Raw genomic sequence first — 22,003 nt, 5'->3', positions numbered from 1 at the left:
CTTCTTCTTCTTCTTTTTCTTCTTCTTCTTTTTCTTCTTCTTTTTCTTCTTCTTCTTCTCCTCCTCCTCCTCCTCCTCCTCCACCTCCTCCTCCTTCTCTTCTTCCTCCTTCTCATTCTTATTCTAATTCTTCTTTCTCCTCTTTCCACTTCCTCTTCTTTTTCTTTCTGGGAGTAGGTCAAAAGGATGGGGCCTTGGACTGGGGAGGACTGATAGATGAGTAAGATCAGGGTGTACTATGTGAAATTCCCAAATAATCAATAAAGATGTTATGTTGGATACAAAAAGAGTTAAATACAAATAAATTAACTTCATAAAATAAATAAAATATTTATATTATGTAAATGGAAAAATCTACAAATGCAAGGACTTACAACTAAGTGAACAGATATAAAATAAAAAGTAAGTATAAACTGCAATAATAGAATATTTGATATTAAGTATATGCAATGATTAAATTGGAAACTAAAATATTTTATAGTAGAAAATAAAAATAATTATAGTTAAAATTAAATATCATTAGGTGTGTCTAACACACATCTAGTTATAACTGAAGAACAAAGTAATTGTAAGAGGAATAAACTGTATAATCCTGTTTGCTTCCACAAGACTCACTAATGAGAGTGTAAAGAAACTTTCAAAATATTATAAGGCCAAATTTGGAATGTTCCCTATATCAAGCAGTCTTATCTGAGAAAGAAAAACAATAAATATCACAGAAGAAATATGTGAGGCATAAAGGCTGCTTTTCCCAAATGCAAAAAATCCTTTGCTAAAATTGGAACCAGAACATAATGTGAATGAAGTGACAACTCCTTGTGTAGGTGTATACATGAAGAAAAATATTCACTCCACTAGAAAAAAAATCCCCTTTATAGATGAACTACCACTGTTCACAACCCATAATGAAGTGGTTCTCTGAGTAATATTAGGCATCAAAACACGATGAAGTTAGGGTTCACTCCAGATATAAAATGTAGGTAACAACTCATATCACTAAAAATATAAACTTATGAATATAAAAATGCTGAGTGAATAGGTCTTACATTTGGAAGGAGTTAAGTTATTTATTTCAAGCCTACAGAAAAATGCAACTCAAATAAAAAAATAAGGTAGAAAGAAATACACATTGATTAATAGTTCTTTACTCATGAGATAAAAAGTGTATACTTCATTAACATGAGCTATGAGGCAGGCCCTGAAAGAAAAGATTGAAGTGTTCTATGAGTAAATGTGTACATTATTTTGAGTTTAAGCATGAATGGTACAGGTGCTGGAGAAATGGCTTAGCATTTAGGAGTACTTATTCTTCTGGCAGAGATGAGGAGCTCAGTCACTGTTTCCCAGCAGGCCTGTTGGGGGCTGCGTAACTGCCTGTAGCTTCAGGTGCAGGGAGATGTGATGTTCTTTTCTGGTCTCTGAGGGCACACAGCCAGATGTTCAAAGCCATACACACAGATGCACATGCACATGATTAACAATGTGAATAAATAAGTAAAATTTAAAAACATTAATGATGAGTGTTGAAGCATTGACATTTGCTATATGTTAAAGTTTTATGTTATTGGTAGACTTTATGGCAGACAAAAGCCAGTAAATATAACTAAAAAATTATAGAAATTGAAGTTAGGTACAAAGGGAACATAGGATATAGAACCTCATTTGTTGCAAGAAGATACCCTCAAGTTAAGATCTACAAAAGTTATTAAACCAATGGGCTTTTAATATCATGAGATATAATTTTATATATATTTCTCATGTATGGAGTTAATTTTAACAATACAATAAAAAGGCTGATCAGCTGGCTCAATGGGTAAAGACACTGACCTCAAAGAGTCATGGGTGATCTTCGTTTAATCTCTGAAATGCAAGTAAAATTTGGAAGGAGAGAACTCAGTGCTCCACAATGTTGTTCCCCAACCTCCACATGCCTACTACAACCCACAAGAAGTATGTTTTTATAAAGAACCAGTGAGACAAACTTTTACAGTATAGGCCATTATAATGCAGATGAATATTAACATATGTAGATATATTTAAATCATTTTAGAGCCCTAGTAAATATTTTGCCTGTCTTCTCCCAAGTTTTTCAATTTTTCTGTAAAATGTGAGTTTCATATAACTTGAAAAATATTAAAATACTGTGACTCAGATGAATTATTTACACTATTTTAATGTAAATAAATGATAAGTAACAAATACATATTACTAATCTTTCATTAATTTAGGTTATTCATTAAACTTAAACATGGATATATGAAATTGATATGTTCAAAAATAAAAATTTACTAGTAGTTTTAATAGGGTCTGTATACCCTTACATTTTCAGGAAAGATAAATATCTTGAGGAGTTAATTTTAAAATGCAGAGGCCAGAATTTCCTATAAACACTTTTGTAATAATTGTCATAATTGAGTGTTTAATTGATCTTAAAAGACTCCTGTTTTGAGCACTATTCTTTTAGAAGATTATGGTCATTGTTCTAAGATTATGTGCTGTACATGTCCATATAATAGTTATTTCTTATCAGAAACATGTTTGAATAGGCAATGTATGAACTGACTTCAGTTACAAACACTTATTTGAATGCCTGCATGTACTTGCTGATGCACATGTGTTCCTAGAGTTTGGAAGGAAGTATGATGAACTGACATTGAGAGTGTGGAATTAAATAAAATATATTAGAATATCTAAATATATGTGCTCATGATATATATTATGAATATAAGTTATACATATGCTTATATGAATTAAAGTTCTCTGAGGAAAGCCTGTAGACTACTTAAACACTATTGCGTACAACATTGTGGTCACAGAGAAATGAAGTATTTTAGTTTAGGAAACATAATTATCTTGGCTTATATTTAATTTCCATAGTGCTTTTCACTTTAATTATCACTTTAATTTCTTGATTGACAGCTCTCCATCAGTTACTAAGGGAGGTTTTTTTCAAATACCTGAATAATATTAATCACTTTTATATTTTGTTAAATATTAAATTTTTTGTTTATATATTTGATCACTGCTGTTGGGTATATAGTGTGGGGCAATATAATTGAAAAAAAAAAAGTCTTGCTTTTTCTCAAAAATAGAAAAAAAGAAATGGTTTTGAATAAGCTTTCATCCAGAATGTGGTGTATGTATAAAGGGATCCTGAAGATAACAAGAGATTTCATCCTTTTATCTGTCAAACACATGCGTGCAACAATTTTCATACATGTTTTCAAGATAAATGATAATTCCTCAAGCAAGAGGATCATACAGACCTATTTATTGCGTGTACTTCACAGTAACTTCATCTCGGTTTGAGACGTAGCTGGTTGTACTAAGTATCTTTATATTAAACAAACAAACAAACAATCCCCCCAAATCTCATAATTCCATATCTTGTGGCAAAATGTAGGCTATTTACTTTGGAGCTAATATAAATTAGTTAGATCGTTTCCAAAGAAGACTGAGATATAATTAGTAGGGGATGATGTGGAGGATTGGATTGACACCCAGCAGGGTCCTTTTCTTCCTACAGAGAATGGGGGAAGGACTTACATGAGGGGGTCATGGGAGGAGAGGAAGGGCTGATATTGGGTTGTGAATAAATAAATTAAAGAAACAAAACCAAAACAAAAACAAACAAACAAACAAAAACAAAATAAAACTATCCAGCAGGGAAAAAGTTTCCTAGTGGGTCTGAGATGAATTTCTCTATGTCTATGGCAAAAATGGTTGATGTTTTTAGAAGCAGCACTCACCATGCAGTTATGGTGGGTCCAACGGCATTAACTTGTGTTGGTTTGGAAATGAATGGGTCCTCTATGACTCAAAGGAGGTATCTCATGTCTTATACTGAAGTTTTAATTTTTGTCATTTTGTATTAGATTCTAGCATTATAAAGCCTCTGTCTACATATCTTTATAACACTTTCTCTTTCTCTCTTTCTCTTCCCCCCTCTCTTTCTTTTTGCTGTCTTTAAAACAATATGAATTTTTCCCTTTAAGATATGCCTTAAAACAGGAAAAAAAAGCCTATTAACCATATCTTACATAGTTGTGATCTTTACTAAGAGATTATCTATCAAAGTTCTCTCTAGCTGTCCTCAGTTTTTTCCCACATCTTTCAGCTCATCCAGAAAATTTACAAATATTTTTGTACTCAAAACCTTGCAGCATTTTCTGGCTATTTGTAGAAGACCTACATAAGATCACTCAACCAGAATTCCAGCATCTATAAAGGAAGGAAGTACACTTGAGGCTCCATTCCTAATTGGGCAGCTTTTACAGTTGATGAGAGATGGAGGAGGGATGCTAATTTTTGTTCGGAATCATCACTATTAGGTTGTCCATGATCCAATGAATGATCCCTACATCTTTTGACATCACATCAGCACTAATCTTATGTAGTGGGATCACAAGAAGAAGAGGAAATGTTGGAGGCAGGGTGCATTGCTTGTGCCATGAGAGAGCTGAAGGGGAGAGATGTGGAGTGGAGGATATGAATAATGCATTATATAATATAATATAATATAATATAATATAATATATATATATATACATACATACATACATATATATATGAAATTATCAAAAAGAAAATGATTTTAAGGAAATAAATATAGTAATGTATAATGGATTTCTAAAAAAAATACACATTCTAAGATTTAATGTACTTTTTGCCCACAGAAGAAATAATTTTCAACTCTCTTGTGTAAAAAAAATATCATTTTGAAGACTGTCAGTTCACAGCATGAAGAAAATGCATTGGAAAACAAGCTGCTATTCAACAACATGAAATTTTTGATAGTGAAAACAATCAATTCCACAGTTTACACCTTTCCCCCCATTTTCAATTGACATTTATAAAGCAAATAAGTGTTTCTAAGTTTTAAATGACAGTGAAGTCACTTAGGACAGATTACAGCAGTCACAATGTTGACACATTGACAAGTCTTGATTTGACTCTAGATGCCGACATAAAACAAAATCTAAGCACATATGTCTACTCCAATGCAGTCACAGATCACTAAAGCTCCAGCCACTAATTGCATAATGCTATGATTCCTTTTTTTACAGTGTGATTTGGATTTTTACTGCCCTGTGGTTCTTTTTTTTATTGTTATAATATTTTATAAATTTTAAAGAATATGACAAAAAGTATTGTAGGTATTGAAGGGGGTTCTCAGGGAGGAGTTGGGGTACAAAGGAAAACAAGAATGTGATTTAATTCTATTTACTTAAAATATATTTTTTAATGTTAACAAATTCATATAAATTGAAATCATGTAACTTTTCTCATCATAATGCAACAAAACGTAAAAAAAAAGAAAAAGAGTAACCTATACGTTCCTCTTCTTCAAAATTGATACAATAATTATAAATATCAAGCAACCCATTCAGTCTCACTCTTTGTTGTTCTCTCACAAGCTACCTCCCAAATTAATTGTCTACATTTATTTTGGCTGTAAAAATAATTTTGAAATATGTAAGCTGTTCTGAAAACCATAGTATAGTATAAAAACATCAAATAAACAATCCTACTAATAGAGAGGCTGAAATAGGAGAAGCAAGATTTCAAGACCATCATGTTGTAGACAGCAAGACACTGTCACATACAAACAAGCAGAAAGTGTGTATGGATTGTACAATAGTGGACCTATTTCTCCAACTACCAAATTAGAGAGACCACTGGATGACAGCTAACAAATTTCTAATTCCTCATATTTTTGAATTTCAATTGATTAGGATATGTTGGTAATATTAATTTTTGTATTAAGAGATATTAAGGAAAAGTGATTTATTATTTTCTGTTTTCATTTTCTTGTTGTTGTTAGAGGTGGAATTATGTTTGTGTGGGTCTGTTGAAAGATTACTTTCTTGCTTCTTCTAGGGTGTAGTTTCACTCCTTGTGTTTGTGTTTTCCATCTATTATCCCTGGTGGGGCCAGATTTGTGGAAAGATATTGTGTAAATTTGGTTTTGTCATGGACTATCTTGTTTTCTGCATCTATGCTAATGGAGGGTTTTGCTGGGTATAGTAACCTGGGCTGGCATTTGTGTTCTCTTAGGGTCTGTATGACAACTGCCCAGGATCTTCTAGCTTGCATAGTCCCTGGTGAGAAATCTGGCGTAATTCTGATAGGCCTGCCTTTATATGTTACTTGACATTTTTCCCTTACTGCTTTTAAAATTATTTCTTTGTTTAGTGCATTTGGTGTTTTGATTATTATGTGATGAGAGGAATTTCTTTTCTGGTCCAGTCTATTTGGAGTTCTGTAGGCTTCTTGTATGATCATGGGCATCTCTTTCTTTAGGTTAGGGAAGTTTTCTTCTATAATTTTGTTGAAGATATTTACTGGAGCTTTGAGTTGGGAATCTTCACTCTCTTCTATACTTATTATCCTTAGGTTTGGTCTTCTCATTGCATCCTCCTGGATTTCCTGGATGTTTTGGGTTAGGAACTCTTTGCTTTTTGCATTTTCTTTGACTGTTGTATCAATGTTTTTTTTATGATATCTTCTGCACTTGAGATTCTCTTTTCTATCTCTTGTATTCTGTTGGTGATGCTTGCATCTATGACTCCTGATTTCTTTCCTAGGTTTTCTAACTCCTTCCTAATAATGATTTCTTTATTGTTTCTAGTTCCATTTTTAGATCCTGGAATGTTTTGTTGATCTCCTTTGCTTGTTTGATTTTGTTTTTCTGTAATTTTTTAAGGGATTTTTGTATTTCTTCTTTGAGGGATTCTAGCTGTCTACCTGTGTTCTTCTGTATTTCTTTAAGGAAGTTATTTATGTCCTTCTTAAAGTCCTCTATCATCATCATGAGAAGTGATTTTAGATCTGAATCTTGCTTTTCTGGTGTGATGGTGTGTCCAGGATTTGCTATGATGGGAGAATTGGGCTCTGATGATGTCAAGTAACCTTGGTTTGTGTTGCTTATTTTCTTAAGCTTGCCTCCCGCCATCTGTTTTTCTCTAGTGCTACCTGTCCTGGCTATATCTTACTGGAGCTCATCCTTCCTGTGATCCTGGTTGTGTCAGAACTCCTCAGAGTCTAGCTGTCTCTGGGATCCTGTGATTCTGGGATCCTGGGATCCTGGGCATGTTAGGGTGGCTGAGAGTGGAACTTCCTCTGGGTGTTGTGGGACTGGCTGGCGAGTTTACACCCAAGGTCTACTCAGGCACGGGCTCAGACTGAAAAGAACCCATGCCACTGGTCTGGCAGAGTTTCGGTGCGCCTAGGTTCCCTTGTGTTGGGAGAGATGTTGTGTCCTCCTCACATCTGATCCTATGATCCTAGGCATGGGGAAAGTCTTTGGAAGCCATGAATGAAACACTAACAGATATCTGGACAATGAAGAAGCAAGATTTATCTTGAAAAGAAAGATGTTGTTTGGCATGGTGGGCTTACTGATATCCCAGCACTTTGGAGGTGAAGACAGGAGGATGAGGAGTTAAAACTTCAGCAAGTGCGAGGCTCATCTGGACTACTTGAGACCCTGTCTCTAAAAAGCAAAACCATCCTACCAACCAACCAACCTGCCCTGTGGTTCTTTATCTTAAAGGTATTCATATTGAATTTTACTAGATGTAAATTCACTGATTCTTTTCTTTTTCTTTTCCTTCTTTTCTTTTCTAGCTCATTATTTTCCTGTGTACAACTTTCCACATTCTTGATTCCTTGCCTCACTCATTTCATTTTAATAATAATGACAATAATAATAATGGATTTATTAAAGCAGCATAATGACCCATGATATTATAATAATATAAGTTATGAAAAAGTCAGTCACTTCTCCCTTGATTGCAAACATCAGCATTATTTTGTCCTTACACAATGGGCATCTTACCAACAAAAAATTATATTGTTCAATTGCTGAATGATTAATAGCCAAATCAGGAAACTATGCCACATTCACAAAAATGCACTTTTATATTGAGCTTTTAGCTTTCATAACAATGTCTAAGAATTCGTGGGAAGATCCGTTGATATATTAATTTGACATAGTCTCTAAATTGCTTTGGGAGACTCTGAATGAAATCACAACATTAAGGCCACACAAGTTTATTCAAACTAAATTTACAAATTTGTACAAATATTGAACTTTTGGAGCAATTAAAGGTTCTGTGTGGTACCTTACAGCATTCTAAAATTTATATATTTGCTGATTACACTGACAATTGATACACTGGGGAACTTGCTAAGGGATGCAAAAATCCAGTGCATGCAGAAATGCTGACTAGTTCACAGAACACTTACTGTTTTTAACAAGAGCATCAACAACACAGGATAGTAGTCTTAGGTATTCATTTACCTTATATTCATTAATTCTAATCACCAGTGATTAATTACAATCCCCAGGAATTTATTAAGAATTTCAAAGCAAATAGTATAATAAACACAATTTAAAGATATTTACATATATACTTATTCTTCTTACTGAAGTTTTTAGTATATGCACAGATGTCTTATTATTGTAACCTACACCACAGGCCATATTTGTTGTAATTAGGCCTTCTGGTTCTCTAAGCTTTTGCTTTTGGTTTTGTTTGTTTTTAGTTCAGTCTGATAAGCAGATTTCACCAGTTCTTGTCTTAAGGTCAAGTGCACAAATTAGTCCTAAAATCAATGAAGACTGATTTGTTTCTGAAATTATTACTTCTGGGATTTACTGGATTTGTTGTCTCAGAGTATTAGTACCAGGTTGTTGGCAGCATTGAAGAAGTCAATGATGTTCCCTCTGAATATATTTTATTATTCTGGCAGATATTGATTTATGGGAATTTTGACCTTATAATTTCCAAAGAATTTTCCTATGATATTTTATACTTGATAGTATAAAAATTCAGTAAAATATTATCTAAGTGTTGTAGTTATTTGTAGTCCTCATAAAATTGTTTTTATAAATTACATTCCTTGACAAATAACTATTATGTTAAAGATAAACTTTCAACAGGAGGGAAAACATCCAATGTTAATTTAATTAATTTTATAGACAATACAATATGCATCATCAACAGAATGAATTACTTTAGCTCTCAATGTATAATTGTCTAGTTTACATTCCTTTTAAATTCAACGTTGATTGACAATAGTTTAAGAAGTTCCTCACATTTCAGTGTAGGTTATCTCTGATTATCAACAATATTCTGCTTCTGAATGAGGATAGGCTAAGCATGGATCCTTAAGTAAACAGTTGATAATGAAGATAACTGACATTTCCTTTAGTAATTACATATGAGGTAATATCTTAGATAAGATTTTTGTTTTACAAGATGAATGGAACAGCATAGTATTTTTTGTCAGGAAGATGAAAGGCCTACTATTTAATATCCACTCTATATTTGTATTTGATTTTGCTTCATATCAGTCTTTTTCATAGGATCATACTCTTTGTATGCAGGTGAAATAATTCAATTGATTGTATGATTCCTAAGCACCCCTTACCCACCAAAAATGACTAAATAAAATTTGTAGAAGTTTCGTTCAAAAAATCTACATTTTACTGGTGAATTTTTAATGGTTGGACAGAGAAAAAGAAATGTAAAACCCACATCTACATTTCTTTGTTTAAACATGAAAAATACTTTCATTTAGAAGACAATGATGTGCAGAGATGGCTGTGTTTCTGGTTTGAAACCTTAATATTGCTCAATCTGAATAGCTCTTAGTTATTAATGGAGAGAAAATAAAACATGGAATATGAGTTTCTTATGTTAAGGAGGCAGAGCTCCCATGAAAACATGTTTAGTAACTCATGAACATCTAGATTATAACACCAGGAGACAGACTGAAGTCACTAAAGACTGGGTGCTGCTGAAGGAAGAAAATGGAAGATTTTAACATAGTCAGCCCATGTTAAGTCTGGGAGGTGATGACAGATAATTTAATGATTCCCAAAGGAAAGAGCTAGTTAAGCAGGGAACTATCCAGATGCTCTGAATGTCAAATGCTGTGTTTCTTGGGGGAGAGTAAGACATTTATCAAATGCTGCTAAGGAGGACAGAGTGAGAGCGTAATAATTGGTCATTAGACCTACTTGTGTAAGAGTCATAGGGAAGAACAATCTTTTGTGATGAGGAAATTATTCAGGGGGAGGGTGGGATTATTGTAAGGAAGACCTTGAGGAAGAGAGGCCAATTACAGCAAAGTATCTCCACCAGCCCTTTCAGCCGTACAGACTAAGGGCTTAGCAACCAGACACCACAGCTTGACCCATCTGTCTCAATTTATCTGAGGCTGCCCTGATTTATGTCCATAATAATCACCAATCACATTCTTATGAACTTTCAGAAGTGTCCCAATGTTGATGTTGAAATGTGTGACTGTATTTCCTCTAAAAGCTCATTAGAGGGCTTTGGTCTGAAACACAAAGCATGGGCAGTTACTACTATTTGGGATTTTTCTAGTCACAGTGACTACAGCAAAACAGCTGGCAAAGACTTGGAATCTGGAGTTTATCAAATGCAGTGGTGTTTTTCAATATAGTTAGAAAATGAAAGGAAAAAGTTAGACACTAAAGGATATAGTCACGCCGGGCGGTGGTGGGCGCACACCTTTAATCCCAGCACTTGGGAGGCAGAGGCAGGTGGATTTCTGAGTTCAAAGCCAGCCTCGTCTACAGAGTGAGTTCCAGGACAGCCAGGGCTATACAGAGAAACCCTGTCTCAAAAAAACAAAAAACAACAACAAGGATATAGTCAGATAGCTTATAAGCTTTAAAAAGAAAACTTAATTATTAAAGGCAGCTACAATAATAGTTGTTGCTGGAGAACAGAGATGAGCTATCCCCGAGAATTACTTATGGTTGTTATCGCAAGAGTACACAGAAAGCCAGCCTTAATGTGGATAATGCAACTAGACTATAGTGCTCTCGGTGAGCTAAAGAAACTAGCTAGAGTATGAGTGAGCTCAAGGCACTGGGATACATGCAGAAGAGAGACACTGGGATACATGCATAATAGAGACACTGCGGATATGATGAGCTCCAGAAGTGAGCTCAAGGCACTGGGATACATGCAGAAGAGAGACACTGCGGATATGATGAGCCCCAGAAATCTCAACAGAGACTCCTTGAGTATCTGACAGAATTCCAAGCTCTATGAGCAAGGAAAAAGTACTGTCGAGGGATTATAAACTTAACAACAGCAAGAGGTTGTTCAATATTGAAAATCATTTTATTTTCAACAGAAGGAATGAAGAAGCCTCACGAAACACACAAAGCATTCAGAATTAATTTAAGCAAAACAAAACAAACAAAAACCACTTTTAAAAATGAAAGTTGTGGCCTACTAGAGTTTCAGCAGAAAATTTACCAATTTTACAAAAGTAATAGCACCAATTATTAATTTCTCATACTTCACATGGGACAGGGAAGATGCCATAATTCATTTTACCAGGTTAATATTACTCTAATTTCAAATCAGATAAAGATATAACAAGTACAGAAAACTTATATATAAATGTTTCTAGAACATAATGTGAAAAACTGCCACAACATACTATTTAACCAGTTTCTCTGAAACATTAGAAATATTAATACATCATGAACAAATGAAGTCTATTTTAGAAACAGCTGCTTCAACATTAAAAATCAACCAGTGTTCTTTCTCATATACACAGGACAAGGGGTCAAACAAAAATTTAGCAGGAGTTTAAATACAGAGTTATTTTGTTCCTTTTGGTGCTTTTTATTTTTTTATTTAAATTTATCACCTCAATTTCTAACTGTTCAGGAAATTCTAAACTCTTGTCCACTCACACCGCAAGAGAATAAAACTTTTTCTGCCTGAGCTATAGATACCCAGCAATTCATTTCTGTAGAATACTCTTGCAGAGAAAAATGATGTACATTAGCTTTTACCCAGTTGAACTACACTTTTAGCTTCCAGGAACACATGCACTGAGGTTATGATGGGAAATCTTTTGGTGCTTAATAAGAAAGGGAAGATGAGTCCTTTAAAGGGCAAAGCACCTCATGAATTAGGAGGTGGAGGCTTAACAAAGACTTGCTCCCCAGGAGCAAGGGAGAAGACTGTGGCAAGGACATAGAGATAGCTGGTGACAGAGTAACAGCAAGATGGCAAAGAGACTGAGTCCGGGGGGAAAAAAAGGCCTGAGCTCCAAAAGAGAGCATAGCTGCTCAATGCCACAGTTCCTGTCAAACAAATATCGAATATTGTTGTGAAAGCCAAACATGCCCTGGGGTGGTGGTAGTGAATGCTTTTAACACCAAGATTTGGGAGGCAGAGGAAGGTGGATCTCTATTAGTTCAAGGACAGCAGGGTCTACGTAGAGTTCCAGGACAGCCAGGAATACACAGAGAAACCCTCTCTCAAAAGAATCAAACAAAAAGCAAAGCAAAGCAAAGCAAAGCAAAGCAAAGAAAAGAAAAGAAAAGAAAAGAAAAGAGGAGAAGAGAAAAGAAAAGAAAAGAAATGGAAAGGAAAGGAAAAGAAAGAAAAGGAAAGGAAAGAAAAGCAGACATGACCACCAACGTAGAACTTTGCATGAATGAATGGGCCCTGTAAAATGCTTGTGTGTGTGTGTGTTTCTGTGTGTGTGTGTGTGTTTCTGTGTGTGTGTGTGTGTTTCTGTGTGTGTGTGTAATAAGTTGTAATACTATACATAAATGGAAAGTTATAATTTCTGTACTTTCTAAGATAATTCCCCTAATCTCTGATAACTTTCAATTTAATTTCTGTAACTCTACATTTTATCAATTCTTTATATGTGTGAAGGTTTTCCCTACATACACTTCTCTGACATTTGGAAAACCAAACTTTATTAGTGTCCTGTCAAATATACTATAAATATACTTACTATAAATAGTAAGCCATACATGCTACATTATTCTAGGATGTACAGTTTTTTCCATATTAGAATACTTTTCCAGGCTATCTAGGTAATGTTTTCTTTAACAGAATTTTTGAAGTAGAACATTCATTTAAATATAATGTAAATATTCCATGTATCTACAAGCCTATAGGAAACCAAAAACAAATGACTAGACTGCTACGAAACATTTTTTCTTAGTTCTTGAAAGTATAATTTCCTTAGGTCTTGAAAGTCATATAATTAGATAACACCTAGCATAAACATTTTTATTTTGATTGCTGTGTTTCTGGTAAGACAAGCCAAGAGGAAAGTCATTATATCAGAAGGTGGAAAGACAGAAAAACTCTTCTATAAAACTTAAAGTTTTTAAAAAATTATTGCCAAAGTACAAAAAGAAACCATAGTTTGGGGTCAAGGCCTCAGATGAAGTCATATCTGAAAACGAGGCAGGATACTTGGCACCATAATTCAGCAGACATCTTACGCTGTAAATGTTTAATTGTTTTCAGAATGTCTAAGTAGGGAATATTGAGTACCTATGAGACCTTGGGACTGGGGGAAATAGCTAGCTTCCCAGGAACACACAGATAGTTAGTAGCAAGCACACACTAATGACCTTTTTACCAACAGAAGGGATAGGCAGAGGGTGATCCTACAATGAAACTAATTGCAATATAAAGAAAGAGGCATAATTAACCACCCCTGTACCCGCCCACACACACACACTCAGACAAGGTGGGTATTTTTTATTTATTTTTTGCTCAATGAAGTGTTTTTCACTTCATGTCCCATTATATAGAAGGCACACACATACGTGTGTGTGTGTGTGTGTGTGTGTGTGTGTGTGTGTGTGTGTGCATGTATGTTATTCAAATGTGTTCTGTGGAGAAAGAGTAGTAGCATCATTAACAATCACAGGTGCTCCTAGATTACTAGGCAAAGTCTCTCAGAGTTGTCCTTAGAATGACCTTCTTTTCATGACTTTCTTTCATTTTTTCTGGTTGTCATCACATTGGATACCATCATCAAGCCATCATCTACAATGGTTGTTTTATGTACCAGATTGCGAGAAATCATATCTTTATAGCTAATGAAGCAAAATTTTGGGGTGTATTTGAGTCATTCCAGAGAAGACTGATATTTGAATTAGTATACTGGGAAAGAATGTTCTGTCCAATATGGGAAAGCCAAACATTCCGATTTCTGGGTGGCTTGTAGAGAGGGAAGACATTGAGAAAGTGTAAACTTGCTCTCTGATTAAGATACGGTGTTGCTCTTTGTGCTTTCTCTCCATCTCTTTCTCCATCTCTCTGTCTCTGTCTCTCTATCTCTCTCATTTTCCCTCCCTCCGCCTGTCCCTCCCTCCCCCCATCCATCCATCCTTCTGTCCTCTCTCATTTTGTCTGGGATCAGCTTGCAAAGCTCTTCTGCATGCTCTTACTATCAGTGTGAGTTCACAAGTGGGACTTCTCTGTTGTCCAGAAAATACTGTCTTCTTGAATTGATCCCCTACCTCTGGCTAGAAAGAAAAGGGACATCACTGTAAAGAAGTGGTAATTTATGAGAACATTTGGTCTAAAGTGTTTGGCTCTAGAGTGTTGATCCTTTGGTGCTTGATTTTTCACAATTTAAGGAGTTGACACACTGTTGTCCACTTAGTACTCAGAGTTTGAGCTTGGATTGAAATTATGGCACTAGGTTTCTAGATCTGCAGCTTAAATATAGGAGACTATAGTAATGCAAAAATCTCCTACAGTGAATTTCTTCTGTGCTTCCATATAAGCAACCTTTAGTTCTTTGTATATATGTGTTTGTGTTTGTGTGTGGGAGTATGCACTCACAAATATACGCTTATATTTAAAGGCTATGGAGTCCAGAAAAAGGCATCAGATCTCATCGAGAGTTACAATTTTTTTTTTCTTCTTTTGCTTTTTCAAGACACAGTTTTTCTGTGTACTCCTGGCTGTCCTGGAACTCACTCTGTAGACCAGGCCAGCCTAAAACTCAGAAATTTGCTTGCCTTTGCCTCTCAAGTGCTGGAATTAAAGGCGTGTGCCACCACTGCCTGGCTACAATTGGTTTTGTCATTCCTAGTGTGTGCATGTTCTGGGAAGGGTAGGCACTCTTAACCACTGAGCAATTTCTCTAGTGCCTCAAATTACTGAGTTTACACAAACATAAAAGGCAGAATACAATCAGGGTTCTGATGGTCCAAAGGTGCAGGATCTCCATGACGTAAGGCAACAACAGAATAACTGGTAAGAGTCCTAGTGAGGATCCAATATTGATGGTGTGACAGAAGCCAGAGACCTCAAACCAGACCAATGACTCATTGCAATGAACATTTGCAAGTGAAAATATGTGGGTAGAGTGGTATACTGTGGAACACACTATGGCACACTACCGATTCCAAGATGAGATGCTTTCTATGCTTTGGTTTTTTTCATTTGTGTTTTTTATTTTCTTTTGTAAGGGAGTTTGCAATGGCAGAGGGCAGATATGATGGGGCAGGGAGATGAGTGGTACTGAAAAGAATTATCTCTATCTCTATCTATCTATCTATCTATCTATCTATCTATCTATCTATCTATCTATCTATCAACCTATATCTGTACCAAACACCATGCTTTTAAAGTATGTAAAAATCTCTGTAAACTCTTACAAGGAAATGATTCAGTTTATAAAGTGTTTGCCTTGCATATATGAAGGCCTAAGTTTATTCAGCAGAAACAACTTTAAATAATGACAAATAAAAAGGAAAAGAAAGAGTGTGTAAAAGTGCAAAGTGTGTATATTAGTTATATGCATATGTCACAATAGTTCATATATATATATATATATATATATATATATATGCATACCTGGGGTTCCTTGGAAAATTAGCCTAGCATACTTGCTGAGTTCCAGGTACTTGAGTAATAGCATCCAAGGCTGAATACACAGAGACACAGTAGTACCCACCCATGTACACACATACACACGCACAGACACACACACACATGCACACACCTGTAATCATAAAGCATGAACATTCACTTAACCTTAGAAGCTCTATAAATCACATTTTTATTGCCTTACAATGCTTTTGAATTTGGTCTTTTTCATCTTTGTATTTTGTTTATAATGTGTTTATATGTGTATATAAAGATAAATATAAGTGTGTGTGTGTGTGTGTGTGTGTGTGTGTGTGTGTGGAGAGAGAGAGAGAGAGAGAGAGAGAGAGAGAGAGGGAACGAGAGAAGAAATCATGACATGACACTAGAAGGCAGTAATGGAATGGACGTTGGCTAGGGAAATATTGGAAGAAAGGAAATACTGGGCTTGTTTAGTGCAAAATATGTCATATCCAGTATGAAATCCTCAAACAATTAAAATAATGTGTTTTATTTTGCTTTCTACTATTTATTTGTATTCTAATATTACATAACTGTAATACTCATTTTACATTTTCACCTATAATGTTCATCAGATTGATACACAAGTTCATTTGTTGTAGGCAGAAGGACTTAGTATAATAAAACCAATTTAGTTTTTCATCTATAGTATTATTTTATCCTTAATTGATTAATTTTATCAAATTTAGTATTATATGACCATCCAATTTGAATTTTAGCAATAACTATTAGCCCCTTTCAGTCCATTGGCTGTTTGGAATACATAATGCACTATGCTGGAATGTACAGTAGATTCTTCTACTTCAAGGTGCCAAATTCTACAAAGAGATTGAAATAAAGACAAAGAAACAGGAAATATATATGTAAAAATGCAATAAGGAGAAACCTGATGTTTATGCTAAAAGTTCAATTCCCACATTTAATCAGAATGCGTGACATGAGCTGAAGCTAAAATATTTTAAAGAAAAACAGTTAAAACAACTCAAATGGTACTAAATTGAAATAAATCATGTGCCTGTTAAGCATGCATGAAAAATTTGGTGACGAGGAGATCAATTAAACTGTGACTACATTGAAAATAATCTTAAGCATGTAGATTGAACGAGTTCAACAGCTGTAAGTACAATTAGTAAAATTATTTCGTAAGTACATGTACTGTTTGTTAGATAAGCACGTTACGAAGTTCTTTGGTTTTAGTGTTTTGTTTCCAGTTCATTCCTTTCGCTCTCCTTCTCTGTTCCATCTTTCAGCTTCCTTTCCTCTGTTATCCTTCTTGCTTTGCCATCTCCCAGAACCTGAGCACATCTTGCCTCTTACCCCTGTCCTCTCCATCTCCCCTATGTGATCTTCCTTTCTGACTTGCAGGAGACTAATGCTTAGTGAAAGAGACCAAGACTGACAGGTTTAAATTGTGAGTGTTTTTTTTTATTCTAGAGCAGTGCTTCCAACCTTTCTAATGCTGAGATCCTTTACTAGATACAGTTCCTTATGTTATAGTGACCCTCACCCATAAAATTATTTTTATTCCTATCTCATAACTCTAATGTTGCTACTGCTATGAATTATAAGGTCAGTATTTGTGTTTTCTCTGGTCATAGGTCACCCTTGTGAAAGGGTAGCTTGACCCCCAAAAAGGGACATGACCACCAAGTTGAGAACCACTGTTCTAGAGGTTAGGCTTATAAGTGCAGTTCCATAAGCACACACATAAGAAATGAAGTCTTGTACAAAGGAATAGCTAGTATATCGCTTCATGAAATGGAGAAACAGGATGTGCTATAGTAACTGATTTCCTGAAGTATATGAGTGAGAAAGAATTAAATTGACAACTCAGTGTAAGTGTTGGTGATTTGTAAAGTTGCTTTTTGCCAGCAGCCACAGCAGTGATCATAGTCACTCAGGATAGTCAGTCAGTCTCGCCCTGAATAAAATAAGAAACAAGGAGAGAGGCAGGTGGAAGAAATACATGACAAAATAAGGAACACAGGAAAGTATCCTTTTCAACTAAGCATGAACAGAGAATCTAAATGAACATCACAAAGAACAGATAAAAGAGTAGCTGAATAAAAATAAAGGGAAATATGAATATTAAAGACCACCTATGGCCAGGAAACACAGGCTAGTGAGAAGGGAGACAGCAAGGGACACATCTGAAAATGCTAAGATGCTCACATTACAAAACCTGTTTTAGTAGATGGGCTTTCATTTGGGTTTTTCTATGAGAAGAGAAGTTTAAATATTTCTGATTTAAATGTAACAAAGTTAGGCAGGTGTTTCATTTCTGAAGAATAAATAAACAATTGGCAACCTGATCAAGGTATTAAAAGTTAGTGTTCAGAGAAACAGCAGAAAGCAAAACATTTGGCGAAGAAAAGCCACAGAGAAGGATGTCTTTGTTAACACAAGAAAAGTATAACTCAGTGCAGGATGCATTAAAGTGTATGTATAGACAAATGGCTTTAACCTATTACACAAGTAGTTTTAAAAGTCTCGGGGAGGTTAAAATCATTGAGAATAATCTATGAGTATTTTTAAAATGGAAAAAAAAATCAGTAAGATGCAGACTGAGGTGAACAACAATTAATTAAATTAGATTGGTTAATCTTGATGGAGGTACATACATAATCCACCTACTGCTAGCAAAAACATAAAAGTACATTATGATATCTTTGGATAGCTTAGATTCTGGAGCCCTGAGTTGGGGGTGGGGCAAGAGTGGAGGAAGGACAGACATATATACAACAAAAAGCTAGGTTTGTGAATGCTGGGGTTTCAGAGGGAGAAGCCATAACACTTGAGAAGTACAGTATGTTTATTATGTACAGTTCAACAGGGAGAAGGATTATTATGTACAATTGAGCCAGCAGGTTAGGTAGTCTCTGTAGGGACAATATTTTTAGCAGAGCCATCTTCAGGACGTAACATCCAGGTGAAGGCTTTGGCAAGTATTTTTCTGCACACACTGTCAACATTCACACTCAAACTGGAGGAAAGCTTTGCAATTCGTATGACTGTCACACAGGGGAAGATGTTACCAAGTCCCCCTGGGGTCCCTGACATGCCGTGCTCCTCTCAACAACACATGTTCAGTTCAACCTCACTTGTCATCATGTAGCAGAAACATCTCAGAGGTAATATAGCAGCTTTAGGAAAAAGGAATCTGACTTTGTAGATCTCCTGGGAATTTGTCCTAGGAAACTATTCAGATATAAAATAGAAAACAATTAAAATGTAATAGGAACATTAAGGTTAAGTTTGTGAAGAACATTCTGTGTTGTTAGACGAGCCTATCACAAGTGATATAAATGAAAGCAGATAACCTACTCTTATAGAGAGTACACAAAACAGTTACCTACCCATCTCTCCATTTATGTATTTATGTATTTATTTATTTATTTATTTATCTTTCTTTATTTATTCATTATCATGCAGTAGATTAAGTCAAGGCCTTTGAAATGTTAGATTCACACTTTACCATTGAGTTATATCCCCAATCTTCAATGTGTGTTTATTTCAAATATACAAGAATCTGTATATAATTGATGGAAGTTGCTTGTCTCTTGGTGGCAAGAAGTTAACTGAAATTAATTTTCTTGTCCTTTTAAAATGAAGATAAAGCAAATGTAGGTTCTTAAAATTTGTAATCTGTAACTGCTATTAATATAAAAATAAATATGACCTTAACATATGTCTAAATAATGAAGTGACTCTAAGTAGATCTCTCTTCAAATCTGAAGATCATAATGCTTTAAAAATCTTCAAAACTTTCCAGCACTCATGAATTGTACATTGTTTAATTAGGAGGAGTATTATTGGCTGGGTCACAGGGTGTTCAATGCCATGCAAAAGTCCTGAAACTAAGACTAAGTCATACTATTGTAAATAATTTTAAAAAATAGAAATCCAGCTGAGTGAATTTACTGACAGAGAAATTCTCAGTGAGGTCTGTAAGGAGTCTATTGGGAGCACCTTGAAATGGGCCACTTGACAGGATTTTGCACGGTCAGTAGAATAGCTGCAAAGGCTTTGAAAAGTGGTGGTTTTTAAGTTCTTAGCACATTTGCTAGATGATGAGGCTATTCAGCTATTATGGATATTTAAGTAGCTGGGGACCATACAATTCTCAGTACCATAAACAGAAAGGGTTATTACGTGATTTTAACAGTACAGTTTATTGTTAGAGCAATGTCCTGTACTAACAAATCTTACAAAGAGCTTAATGGTGTTGGTCCTCTGAACTGAGTAGGTGGCAAGGATGATGTCTCCATTTACAAATAATGAAACCGTTTCTCAAGTCGTATCAGTCTCAGTCATGAAATGATGTGGAAGATGCAGATGTCAAGTACCAAGGCACATTCTGAAGATGGTTTTAATAGTAATGCACAAAGAAGTTAGTGGGGAAGGCCAACTGAAAATATCAGTTCACAAAAGCTACCGATGTGTACCTCTCTGATTTAAAGCCCTATTGTGGCAAGAAACTAGGTCCTGTATTCTTGATATCTTAAGAAAAACACCAAGACTTTCATTTTGTGGCAAAATTTCTACAAAATTTCTTGTGAAATTATGATAATTTTCAGAATTTGAAACAAGTTAGTGGAAGCTCAGGATGTAGGTTGGTGACTCATCACTTGTCAATGTGCATGATACTCTGGGTTCAATCCCTAAAAATGCAAATGAATGAATGAATGAATGAATGAATGAATGTCACAACCCACAGGTTCTGGAACCCCGTGACTAAGAGCAGGAGAGGAATGAATAAAGGACAGACACCAGGACACAGAAATGCTGGAATGTGTCATGGTATGCACACTCTGATGATGGAGCAGTTCTGACTACCTGAACAGCTGGGACCATCAGGGCATTTATTATGGGCAGCACAGAGGGGAGGATTTAACTAGTCTTAGTAGGAGGTCTCCATCAAACACCAGGGAGAAATAAACTAAAATTGCTAGTTTTTGCACACACTGGCAGTTATTCCCAACTCCTGGACCATGGAAAGAAGGCTTTCAGATTTTGGCCTTACCTGCATGGGAAAAGAATTTGTCTACATCTCATGGAAGCAAGGCCTCAGTTCTTGTCACAGATGTGCCCATGATGACAACACACACTAACTCCAGACCTCACTCACTAGGACTCCCTCTATTCCCTGCAAGCAAGTAACTAATTAAATCAACTGATCTAGCAAACTGTTCTAAAGATGTGTCTGTTTCAATCAATGGGGAAATCTATGCTTATGTGGCAGAATTGCACGGATTATTACATTAGGTATTGATCATTTATGTTCATTTCTATGAGAAAGGTCAAGATGATAAATTATCCAGTGGCAAGAGACTTGCATGATTAAGACTCACTTGGGTTGAAATATTGGATCTGAAATAACCTAACCTGATCAAAGTATTGAAACATCCAGATTTTCTCTTCCAGCCCTGCTTGCCTTCAGACTAGCCACCATGAGACCCGTAATGGGAGCTCAGAGGAAAAGTGATGGTCTTGTAGACACAGGAGAAATACTACAAGGTTGCTGTGTGCCTGAGTGTTGTGGACTTAACTGAGCAGCAAAGCTTTATGAAGAGTGGCACAAAGGACATGTTCCATGATCCTGGCCAGAGAGCACTCCCTTCTTGAAAGTGATCTTTTGTGATCACTATTGATTTAAGAAGTGGTCAGCATTGTTCATTTCTTCAAAGGGAATCCACACAAGACAGTTTGTGTACTGATGCAAGAAGGCCCAAATGTACATCAGCAATGTTTTAACAGTCATCTTCTACAACCTGAAGACCAAAAAGACACAAGTATTGCTCTCTCCAGGGTCCAAGAATATCATTTATTCAGGCAACAAAGGGGCTGTTCATGTAGTGGCCAATGAGAGCAGAAATGACAAACTATCTTAAAGGCTGGCTGTGCCTAGCACAAGTACAAGGTAAAGAGGAACTGCTGGACATATGGACAGGTTGTGACCATCAATCATTTGGAATATCCCTTTGGAGACGTAACTACCAGCACATTTGCAAACCCTTGGAAGAGATGCGCCTTCTGGGTGCAAAATGGATCTCATTGTTGCCTGCTGGACTGGGTGACTATGTGGAACCACAGCGATACAGGAAAAGAAATAGAATTCAGGGGCTTATAAAGTGTGTCCTTTGGCTCATGAAAAGAAAGACAAAGAAAGAAAGATAGAAAGAAGGAAAGAAAGAAAGAAAGAAAGAAAGAAAGAAACTACAAGAGCAAAACATTGTCAGTTTCAATAACAGACTGTATGAATGCAATAATACATCCTAATT

General features: G+C 35.5%; 1 pseudogene; it reads left to right on the top strand.

Annotated features, from left to right (window-relative positions):
• Positions 1-21,287: 21,287 nt before the first annotated feature.
• Positions 21,288-21,799, top strand: LOC116095231 (annotated as a pseudogene).
• Positions 21,800-22,003: the final 204 nt, after the last annotated feature.

The sequence above is a fragment of the Mastomys coucha genome, unplaced genomic scaffold (genome assembly GCF_008632895.1).
Source record: "Mastomys coucha isolate ucsf_1 unplaced genomic scaffold, UCSF_Mcou_1 pScaffold18, whole genome shotgun sequence".
In the NCBI taxonomy this organism is placed as follows: Eukaryota; Metazoa; Chordata; class Mammalia; order Rodentia; family Muridae; genus Mastomys; species Mastomys coucha.
Note: the sequence above shows the minus strand (reverse complement) of the source record. Positions and strands in the feature narration are given on the sequence as shown.